Below are 11,232 nucleotides of genomic sequence, written 5' to 3' on the forward strand. Positions count from 1 at the left end.
ATAGGAATAAGAATACAAGGGAATTGCACATTTCAATTATTGAAGTCTATTAGACCATTGAATATTAGCAAAAAGTATTGCACAGTGAAAAGGCACTACATGATAAGGTTTCCGAAAGAGACTCAGGCGCAGGCCAGGGTATTCCTTTCAGCGAAGAACAGTGCGTTTCTTTACGGTGAACACAATCACCAAGTGGCTATATACAACGTGCAGGGGGGAAAGGGGTCCGGGTCGCCAGGGTCCGTGGGAAACAGGGTTAGGGGAAAAGGTGCTCCACACTTTCTGTACAAAAAGCTCCTCCTCCTCCTCCTCAGTCACTCCTCTCAGAATCCGGTTCCAAAAACGATCTAAACACAAAAGGTCAGGTTAGTTAGGATAATAACAAAGGGCTTTCAAGATTCAGGTCGGCAGATACACACGTTTGACTGACGCTGATAGCTCAACGATCCACCGAAGACTAGCGCAGACTCGCCATCTTAAGTAGTGCAGTAATCAGCTGGGATCAGCGGCCGGTGTGGTGATGAGAGCAGGTGCGTGGGCCAGCAGCGGGAGCCCACAATGAGCGTCGCCGCGGCGAGAGAGAGAGAGCGAGAGAGGAAAAAACCACAAACATATTGCCTAATAGACGGTCGGCCAGCGAGGCACAGGGACCATGACACTACAGCTTGTCCCCCCCCCTCCTTTGTCCTCCTGTTTCCCCTCCCTCCCCCCTCCAGAGAGGGGAACTGAGATGTTTATTAACCCTTTAAACAAGATACACAAATTTGTTTCTTGCTATGTCATGTTGTGTATGATATACTTTTATTATGTATTTATTATATTTTTTGTATCGCATTTGATGCATCGGATGTTTTTAGCAACTTTTTGTTAACAACAATGTTAACTTTAGACAAAAAAAAGAGTTTTGTCCATAACATTTTGAAATTATGGCAAGTATTGATCATGTTGATGAGACAGAGGTCTCAGAAACTCATGTATCAAGTATGATACAAAGGGCATTATAGGGTTAACAGTCCAGCTACAGTGTTTCAATATTTAAGTGATGCTTTGAATATGTTTAAAAGATAATTCTTATAATGTTTTTCTACAGAACAACTAAACTCCTCAGCATGGTGAAGGACTACACTGAAAAAGAAGCAGCTGGAACAGCATAACACCAAACTGCTCACTGCGCAGGAGGTAGTGATCGAGGAAGTTCCCCGCGTTCTCCATGGCTTCTGGGAGCTTCCTCCTTGTCCACTCCTAAACATGGCCTCCCAGAATCTAAGCATCCTCTCCACGAGTGTCACCAAGGCCACTTTGGATCGTGTCTCACAGCGATGGAAACACAGGTCATCTTCACCCACTCCATCCGAGACAATATGGTCGACAGCATCCTGATGGAGATCAGACAGAAATTTCCTCAAGAAATTCTGTCTATCACAATTGCAAACTTTGCGCCAGTGTTGCTGAAGACCATTGCTGATGTAGCAATGATCCAGATATCTGAAATGTTTGAGCCTCCTTCAACTCTTCCTGTTGTGAAGAACACAAATGAAGAACGCTCCTCTGACTGTCTTTCAATGGCAAATGTTCCACCAGCCGAAGGGTCTTTTCCAGAAAGTGTTCCAGCGCCTGACGTTCTCTGTAAGGAACTTCTTGCTGAAAGGGCATCAAGTCTGAGTTCTCAAGACCTTAAGATCGAAGGACCTCTTTCAGAAAGTGTGCCAGAGCCTGATGTTCCCTGTGAGGAACTTTCCTGAACCTGAATCCAGTATGAAGTCCAAAGACCTTCAGATCAATAAGAGGAAGAAGAAAAAGGGCTTCTTCAAAAGACTTAAAAGTCTGTTCTGCTGTTGTTGCAGACCAAAAGACACTGACTGACACTGAAACTGAAATTGTCACCGTACTGGGTCTGCGATCTAGTATTGGTGTTCCAGTAATTGTAAATATGTAAATGTGTTCCTTGATGATTGTTGTTCATGTTTTGGGGGTTTCAGTAGTTTTCAGTGGGCTGGGTGTTTTGTTTTTCCCTTCGTGTTCTTTAGTTAATTCTTATTCATAGTTCCTGACTTGTTTTCCTAGTTCTTTTTTCTTAGTTTTTAGTTTCTTGAGTCCAGTTATATGAGTTTTGAGTTTTTGGTTTGTTTTTTGTGACGTTTATCTCTAATGAAAATGTTTTTCCAGCAATAAAAGCTGCCGATTTAAGTTTCATTCTACGTAAGAGTCCTGAGTTTGGGTCCTACAACCTGCCTATCACAGCACACCATGACAGAAATCAAATTTTATAAACTCATATTGCTTCATATTTCTACATGAGTCTCCATCTATATTACAAAATCTTTTCTTTCAAACATTTGTAAGAGTCTCTTATGGTTCTCAAATTACTGCCATAAGTCCAGTAAGTGTAGTCCAGTAACATAACATATTGATGGTATTATTTTTAATACAATTTGAACTTAGTCTGTTAACATGTTAACAAAAGTAACTGAAACTGGTATATAAAATGCATTTCCTGTAGTACCGTTTCCGGTACGGATTGGGTAGCGACAGCTCTCTCTTTTTTTTCTTCTTTTTTTTGTGAATTTTATTTATAAACAACAGTATAACATACAAGGCACCATCATTAATCTGAATATGTTATATCCTCAGTTGAGCGTTACAACGAGAAAAGAAAAATGCAAAAACAAAACAATAAACACAAAGCCAAAAAGAGTCAACAAAAAAAAAGAAAGAACAGTCATTGAAGGGTTTGAAACCAAAGGCAAAAAAAGGAATATGAACAAAGAAAGGGGCAATCATGATCATTAAATAGGGAGGTTTCTTTTTAACATAGATCAAACTTGTTAAATAATTTAACAAGTTTCTGAGCTTTCTTGTTATTCACAAGTTTCAGCGATTTAGCCCAGAGTTTAAAGTCATTCAGCCATCTGTTTATACATGGTTTAGCTTTAAAGTATCTGCATTTGTGAATAAATTTTTTTCCCAGTAACAAAACCGTCCTAATCATCAAGTCAAAATCTGCATTCTCAGCAAGTATTCCAAATTGTATTACTGTCACCGTCAAATAACTGAATTCTCCTGGACTGTAGCCAGCTCCACATGTCAATCCAGAAGGAGTGCACTGATTCACAGTAGAAAAACAAGTGATCCAGACTTTCAATATCATTTTCACTAAATGTGCAGGCGTTCACATCTAAGTTAAATTTCCGTCTTAAGAATTCATTGGTTGGATAAACCTCATTTATAATTTTAAAGTTAACCTCTTTTACTTTAGGGGAAAGAGGAAGTGAGATATACACTCAACAAAAATATAAACGCAACATCTTTGTTACTGCTCCCATTCCCCATGGGATGGACGTAGAGACCTAAAATTCATTCCAGATACACAATATAACCATCCCTCCCAAACAGTGGTCACAAATCAGTCCAAATGTGTGGTAGTGGGCACATCTGCTATATTGAGATAATCCATCCCACCTCACAGGTGTGCCACATCAGGATGCTGATCTGACATCACGAGTAGTGCACAGATGTACCTCAGACTGCCCACAACAAAAGGCCACCCTGGAATGTGCAGTTTTGTCTCACAGCAAAATGCCACAGATGCCACAAGCAATGAGGGAGCGTGCAATTGGCATGCTGACAGCAGGAATGTCAACCAGATCTGTCGCCCGTGCATTGAATGTTCATTTCTCAACCATAAGCCGTCTCCACAGGCGTTTCAGAGAATATGGCAGCACATCCAACCGGCCTCACAACCGCAGACCTCGTGTAACCACACCAGCCCAGGACCTCCACATCCAGCAGGTTCATTGTTCACTTTTTCCTGAAACACTTGTATTTAAATCAAGAGTGTTCCCCACCTCTCTCGGTACCTGCCCTATACCACTACACTCTGAAAGGTCTCCCCCCTTCCTTCTTTCACACAATGTGATTGACGTATGGTGTGCCCATAAAAATAAAGTCCCACCCAATGACTGGATTCTCAGCAGAGCTGAAGATATGTCTCCCACATACTAACAGGCCATTAAGAATTGATATATGAAATTATCTCACGAGCAGGACAACAGAGGTTGTTGTCTGCACCCAGTACCAAACTAGCCTGGGTGTGATTGAATGTGGTTAGCAAAGCCATTTAGCCATTATTTCACCACTACACCATTGTTTGTTTATAGTTTTCAGGAAAATGTAGTCTGTAATATAAGACTTACCCATATATGTCAACAAACATGGACACAAAGTAATTCTCGGCAAATTGCCTTAATTGCCTTGCTAATGGTTCAGATGCTCAGGAGACTTCTTTTCTAGGGTTCTAGTTTCCTGTTTTCCATTAGGGATGGGTATTGTTTAGGTTTTATCTGATACCAGTACCAAACCGGTACTTTTGAAACGGTGCCGGTGCTCAAACGGTGCTCGAACCAGTGCTTAAAAAATGGAGAACACAAAATTGGTCCAAAAACCTCTCATGTTCAGCTGTTTTTTTGTAAAAAGATAACAATGTTAGCCTTTTCTGCAGCTATAGGGGATTTATGACATCACTCTTGGCTGGAAGCAGTGCTTAATCAATGGAAAAAACAAACTTTGTCCAAAAACCTCTCATGTTTAGTTGTTTTCCACTTTTTCTTTGGTCATTTTAGCCTTTTTGGCCAGGGTGAAGGGAGTATCTGCCATCAAACAAGAAGACAGCCGCATGTAACTACGACGGTGTTTGCTAGTTCACCTTATATGCATTAATGTAATAACGTGGTTAGCCTACTCAACGTGAATTACACACGAACAACATTAAGCTACTCACGCAGAGAAGAACGGCTGCTGCTGCCATCATCATCCATCATCATTTCTGCTACACTGGCAGGGCTGGGGGCCAGGACTCTCCTCTACGGGTTTTGGGGGGATGTTGCTCCGGGTCAGATAACAGGCAACCCACGCGCAGTAGATGTGCTCGGTGTGAGGTCTCGCAGCAAGTTATCAAATATGGTGCATTTCTCGGCTTTTAACAAAATGCTATACGTCGCCAGGTGTTTCATTGGATTCGAGGTGTTACCTCCTTTGCACAGTATCACCTTAAAGCACTTGTTGCAGGCTGCTGAGTTTGCATCTTTTGCTGTGAAGTACAGCCAGACTTTGACCCCTTCGCTTTGGGCATTTTTAATCTGTAGCTCTGCTCTAAAAGAACGTACTACTATGCTCGCAAAGGTAAAATGATTGGCTAGAATACAAAGTGTATGACATCTCAGAAAAAAAAAAGCACCGAAATAAAGCACCGAAATGTGCGCTGCTTTTCGGTCTGGTTACTACCGTTTATGTCAGAACCATAATGGCACCGGATACCAGTACCCATCCCTATTTTCCATTAGTGCTTAACCAGCTCTCCATCACGTAGATCAACACTTTGAGTTTCGTCTTGATGCATGCTCAATCATCCAGGTAAGTAAATCTCCGAAAGTTGCTTTGGTTCATCTGGATGTAGCGTTTTCAGAAAACAAAAGTTGAACAGAACCAACTTTGAGTGTCATTCCAGTCTTGTTGTCAATGCCGGTTGTCAGGCAGAGTGGACTAAAAGGGCAGATACAACACACAAGTACTCGAAGTGTGACGTTAATTAATTTACGAGAGAACACAGACACTAATGAGATGGGAGTGAGTGAGGGGGCTATATACAACAGTGTGGCAATACTATTTATAGATGTAGAAACTAAACTAAAACTAAAACTAAACGAAAGTCGCGGTGCTTTCGATTGTACTTAGAACTCTGAAATTCTGCCTTCTGAATAGGAAGATGTAGGCAACACCAGGCTGCAGATGAGCTGCATACAGGGCTGGACTGGGACAAAAAATTGGCCCGGGCATTTTGACTAGAGAACGGCCCACCATTATAGGAAAAATCATAAAGTCTCACAACAAACGCTGTTGTGACAGTGATGTTCACTGTCTTGATGGTATATATGCATCAATCTATCAATCGTTTGTTGTAAGATTCAGATAATTATTTTTTAAAAGCTAGACATTTTAAATGAGAATAAGAAAGAAAAGTATTTCTTTGTGCCCCCCTTTCCCTATTAATGCCCTACCTGGCCCCCCTGGAAAAACTTTGCTATATCCGCACCTGCACAGTTACCAGCTGTCAGCTACCTAAAAAAGGATCCTGGTGTTATTTGTCTCTCAGAAACAGTTCATAACTTCCCTTCAACTCATTCATGTCACCTAAAGATAAAGCTGTTTCTCCATCACCTGTTCAGCTCTGATGATCCAGTAAGGACATCTCCTGGTTTCATCTTCATGTTTCCCTCTCACCAGATATCCAAACCATATCATGACCAGCAGCTTTTTTGCAGCTGTGGCTCCAGCAAACATCAGCTGATACTAGAAATTAATATTAAATACATTCTAACAACAGCTGATCAAGCTTAAACGTGCTGCTGTTGTTTAGCGCGACATCCCCTGGTTTCCTCTTTCTGGCGCAAAGTGGGCGATAAACAAACAAGAGAGCCGATCAGCTGATCATTGATCAGTTTCATGATTGAAGTAGAAACAGGAGAGGGAGGGGGGAGAATGAAAGAAGAAGAGGCAGCTGTGCAGCAAAGACACAGAATAACTCCAGCTTTGTGCCTTTTTCATTGTAGCTGAATTACGGGACAAACTGTTCCTTTTCACCTCAATAAGAAACGTGTAATATTTTCTCTGAATACCAGACGGGACGGTTGGCAACTCTAATAACTTATGAACAAAATAAAGTTTAACATCGTTAACATCATAGCACCCACCCAGCTGTATAGAAACTCCGTCATGCTAGCTAGTACGCAGTATGGAAAAAGTCAGAATAACGGAAATAAACTCCACCTAAACTTGGTTCATATCTGACCCAGAGAGACTGCAGGTCATAACTTCTTACCTGAAGTGCAGTTCACACTTGGACCGGTGGCCGCCTCGGGTCTCTTTTCCTTCTGCGACCCCTTTCCCTCCTCCACCTGCTGGCCTCCACCACTTACTAATGTTATTGAATCTGTGGAAGCTCCGCGATAGCCACCACACGAAGTAACGAGTAACGACCCTATCTAAATCCCAGTAACAACTAACGCGTTCCTGATTTTGGAATAATAACTAGTTACCGTGCTCGTTACCACAATAATAACGTAGTTACTGTAACGCGTTACTTAATAACGCGTTAGTCCCAACACTGATTAGCACAGGTTACATGAACTTGAGTGGCAGGGACATGATTGTGCGACATGGTTCCAGGAAGTAATTCTTGGGACTGACAGGATTAGGTGAATTATGAGCCAGAGGTCAGAATTTCTGTTACCTCGGACTGCAGAAACCCAAGAAAAAGGAGGAAGAGGAGGAACCATCATGGAAGGACAAGCCCCTTCGTGGTATATACCACTGGCAGATTGAGGAAGTGGTTGACATTCATTTTACATGTATATAATTAACTCACAGTTGCCTGCTAGAGAAACCTTTACTCTGTTCTTGGTCACAAAGACAATTAAAAAAATATATACATTCACCAAGTGGAAACTCAAGATGACTGTAAAATAATCACAAAACTGCTAAATTAAGCATTTAAAGGAAGCCATTACCACTACCAAAAGACAAAATTTGTTTGCGTCACAATGAAATACTAAATGAAGAATTGGAAAAAGCACTGTAATTAAAGAATTGTTTGGTACAACGACCCCTTGCTCATTGACCTCTCTCATTTGTCCCATATTAGAGAGACATTACAGTTGTCCTAACTATAGCAAGGCTAAGTGCATTTAAATTGGCCTATCAAGAAGATGGTATGACTTCATACTGTAAGCATAATAAATATTTAAATAAACATTTCCATTTCCCCAACCTCTTACTGTGATATGATATTAATTTTGTGTTTTTGCAGTTTGTGTGTGTGTGTCTTTCCAATGAAGGCCTCACTCTTATGAGTAAATTGTGATTCATGAGTGCATTATAATTTATCAGTAAATGATAATTTATGAGTAAATTACGGGTCATGGCAAATGGCCGCCCCTCCCTGAGCCTGGTTCAGCTAGAGGTTTCTTGCTGTTAAAAGGGAGGGACGTGAAGAGGGAAGTCTCACTGAGAATATCAAGGATGTAGAGACTGTGAAATGAGAAAAGGCAGACAGTGTCTCTAAGTGCAGTTTGCTCTGACTGGTGGAGGAGCGCGTTTGGAATAGACTGGTTGGACTTTGGGCAGAGCTCATTTACTTGAACATCCAGCAGTAGGAACGTGAACGAAGATTAATTGAATTTAATACCATTATCCTAATGGCCACGGTTTTAGTGCCTCGGAAACATTTTCTGTGGGTTCTGTTGTGTGCATGTGCCTTTCCTGCAGGCAACAATGGTAAGAAAGCTTTGAGTTATTTAATGTTAAATTAACACAGGCACTTTTAGTAAACAATTGATGGATATGTTAGAGATGAAATCAGACTATTTTATAATTTTGTCAATCTACATAATATTATAGTTTTTTCTAAAACAAATTTAATTTTGACAGTTATCAAGCAGAAATAATAGTTTCACGGTTGAAGTTTTATTGTCATATACAGATAAACAGTGTAGCCACATTTACTCATAATTAAATTCATTGGCTCGTGTTCCTCAGCTTTACATGAGCCTATAGAAAGTGTGCAGTTATATTTAAGAAGAAAATAACAAGAAAATAACAATAATAATAAAGAAAAAACAAACAAACATTCCTGGTAAGTGAGTTTTCTGTTTCTAGTTGTGATGGACTTACTTTTTACTGCATGTGTTAACCATTGAAAAAATAACACAAACAATTTGTTTTTATCTGCCAGTCTCTCATATTGTTCTCCCAATTCTCTCTATTTTCATTAATTGTTAAATATGCAACATTAAAATCTTGTTCAACAAGTTCAAAACAGAATATTTGGCATGTTTCTTTTTTACTGATTCAGAGCTTCAACTAATCTATTTGTCATGTAACCTGTGAAAGATCAACTATCATAGTTTTTATAAACAATTTTCTAAATCAAGACTATTGAATAATATAAAAAGAGGCAAAAAGAAGTATTTACACACTAACCATGTGTATCTTTCCTGCAAGCAATAATTATAAGAAAGCTTTAACTCATCATATGTTAAACTTAGAGCGCACTTAACAACCTGTTTATAAGTTGTAGAATGAAAGTCGTTCATTTGTGACCATTGTTAAATTTGCAATGTTTAAACTTTTCCTGTCATGATGCCAGGTCTCTCTTGGAAATTCGATTTTTACCTGGAAAAATAAATAATAATACAAAAATAAAATAATAATAAATATTCAGATATTTACACCTGAAATCAGCCAGTAAATTATCTGTATTTCATTTCACTTCTTAAATCACTAGTTTCATAATAACATTCTTACCTTCTGTTAACAGAGCTTTTATCCAATAATCTCAATGATGTAGCTTTAATTTCCATATTAAAGCTACATAGTTGACATATGTTAAAGTGACACATTTTTTTCTTTAAATCTCTCTCTTCGTTTTAGGCACTTCAAACAATACTAGAGGACCGGACGGAGCATCTGGAGCAGGTTTAACATATCAGACATATGAGACCATAGTTAATAAATCCAATGAAACATTTTTAAAAGATGGACTTTCAGAAGAGGCACTGAAGTTTCTAACTGGCCCTGTGTCCACCATCCTTTTACCTTCCTTCTACACGCTGGTCTGCTCCATCAGTGTGCCAATTAACATCTGTGCTCTGCTGGCTTTTGCTCGGGGGATCCGTCCTAAGAAGCCAGCTGCAATCTATATGCTGAACCTGGCCTTAGCCGATCTTCTCTTTGCACTGATGCTCCCCTTCAAGATCTCCTACCACTTTGAAGGCAATGACTGGAAATTTGGCCCGTCCATGTGCCGCGTGGTCACTGCTGCCTTTTACTGGAACATGTATTGTTCTGTTCTTCTCATAGCTTGCATCAGTGTGGACCGTCTGCTTGCTGTAGTTTATCCAATCAATGCTCTGTCTTGGAGGAGCTCACGGACCACAGTCATAGCCTGCATAACCATGTGGGTGTTATCTTTCGCTGGCTCTGTGCCTCTTGTTTCTTCTGACCAGACTTTTCACATCAGTGAGTTGAACATCACCACCTGCCATGATGTCCACTCCACAGATAAGATCACCTGGTTAAAGACATACTTCCTCACCATCTGCTGCATTTTTTTCTTCCTGCCTCTGCTCATCACAGTGGTGTCCTACGCTCAGATAATCTGGTCATTGAGCAGAGTCCAACATGATGTTCCAGGAACATCACAGAGGAGAAGAAGAGCAATGGTGATGACATTGACTGTGCTGGTGATATTTCTACTGTGTTTCATGCCTACAAACTGTCTGCTGCTTGCACACTACCTGCAATTAAAAGAAGAACCCAAGAAGAGCCAGGAGGCACCCGATGGCTCTTACACACTCTATCTGGTGTTTCTGTGTTTGGGAAGTCTGAACTGCCTCCTGGATCCCCTGCTTTACTACTTTGGATCCTCGCAGTGCCAGAAACAACTATCCAATATGCTGAAGTGTAACAAGGTGTCAAAGAGCAGAGATATCACTCATTCAACAACTGATTCCTGGAGATTAAGCGCAAGAACAATGCTGAAACCCAGAAACCTGCAAAATACCAAACACTCTGAATTAAACACATCAGTGGACTCTTTCCATCTTCAACAACCGAAACAAGAAACTACTAGTCTGACTAACTCTCACACTGTGCTGACATTTTAATTAACTCTTATGTATAATTTTAAAGTTTATTTAAAGTTAAAGTTCATTGTAAAATTATTTTTTCTATTCTTTAATGATTTTCTTTCTGAATGCATGTTTGTTGATTAAACTGTTATTGAGCTTGAAGTACTGAGATGGAGTGAAATATCTGCCCAAATAGTTTGTTTTATGCTTCCCCCTGCTGGTGCAAACTTTACATTAATTATTGTATATTTAATTCAAGCTTCTTTATTTGATGAATTGATTTATTTGGAATAACACAATGTATTAATATGAGCATCAAAATAATGCTAACAGATATGTCAATATGTAAAAGTATAGTATCATAAGTGAGGTTGCCTATTTGTGTAAGCTCTTAATCTTACGTCTGTGCTGGGCTGCAAGTAATGAGTATTTATAATGGATATTTAGTGTTTTCTGTGAGAAAGAGCAGCAAATAGAGTTATCTTCTCTTGCAATTCCTTAGCTGTTTTTGTTTGTACAACCATCAAACCACACCCTTATACTGAAACCT

The 11,232-nt window shown here is 39.9% G+C and overlaps 1 pseudogene across 1 annotated transcript; it reads left to right on the plus strand.

Annotated features, from left to right (window-relative positions):
* The first annotated feature begins 1,319 nt into the window (after positions 1–1,319).
* On the plus strand, positions 1,320–10,718 carry LOC113027313 (proteinase-activated receptor 1 pseudogene; annotated as a pseudogene). Its single transcript, XR_013910694.1, has 3 exons — positions 1,320–1,725; positions 8,320–8,328; positions 9,484–10,718. The product of XR_013910694.1 is annotated as a proteinase-activated receptor 1 pseudogene (transcript).
* The last annotated feature ends 514 nt before the right edge of the window (positions 10,719–11,232 follow it).

Source organism: Astatotilapia calliptera, chromosome 7 (genome assembly GCF_964374335.1).
Source record: "Astatotilapia calliptera chromosome 7, fAstCal68.1, whole genome shotgun sequence".
Classification (NCBI taxonomy): Eukaryota; Metazoa; Chordata; class Actinopteri; order Cichliformes; family Cichlidae; genus Astatotilapia; species Astatotilapia calliptera.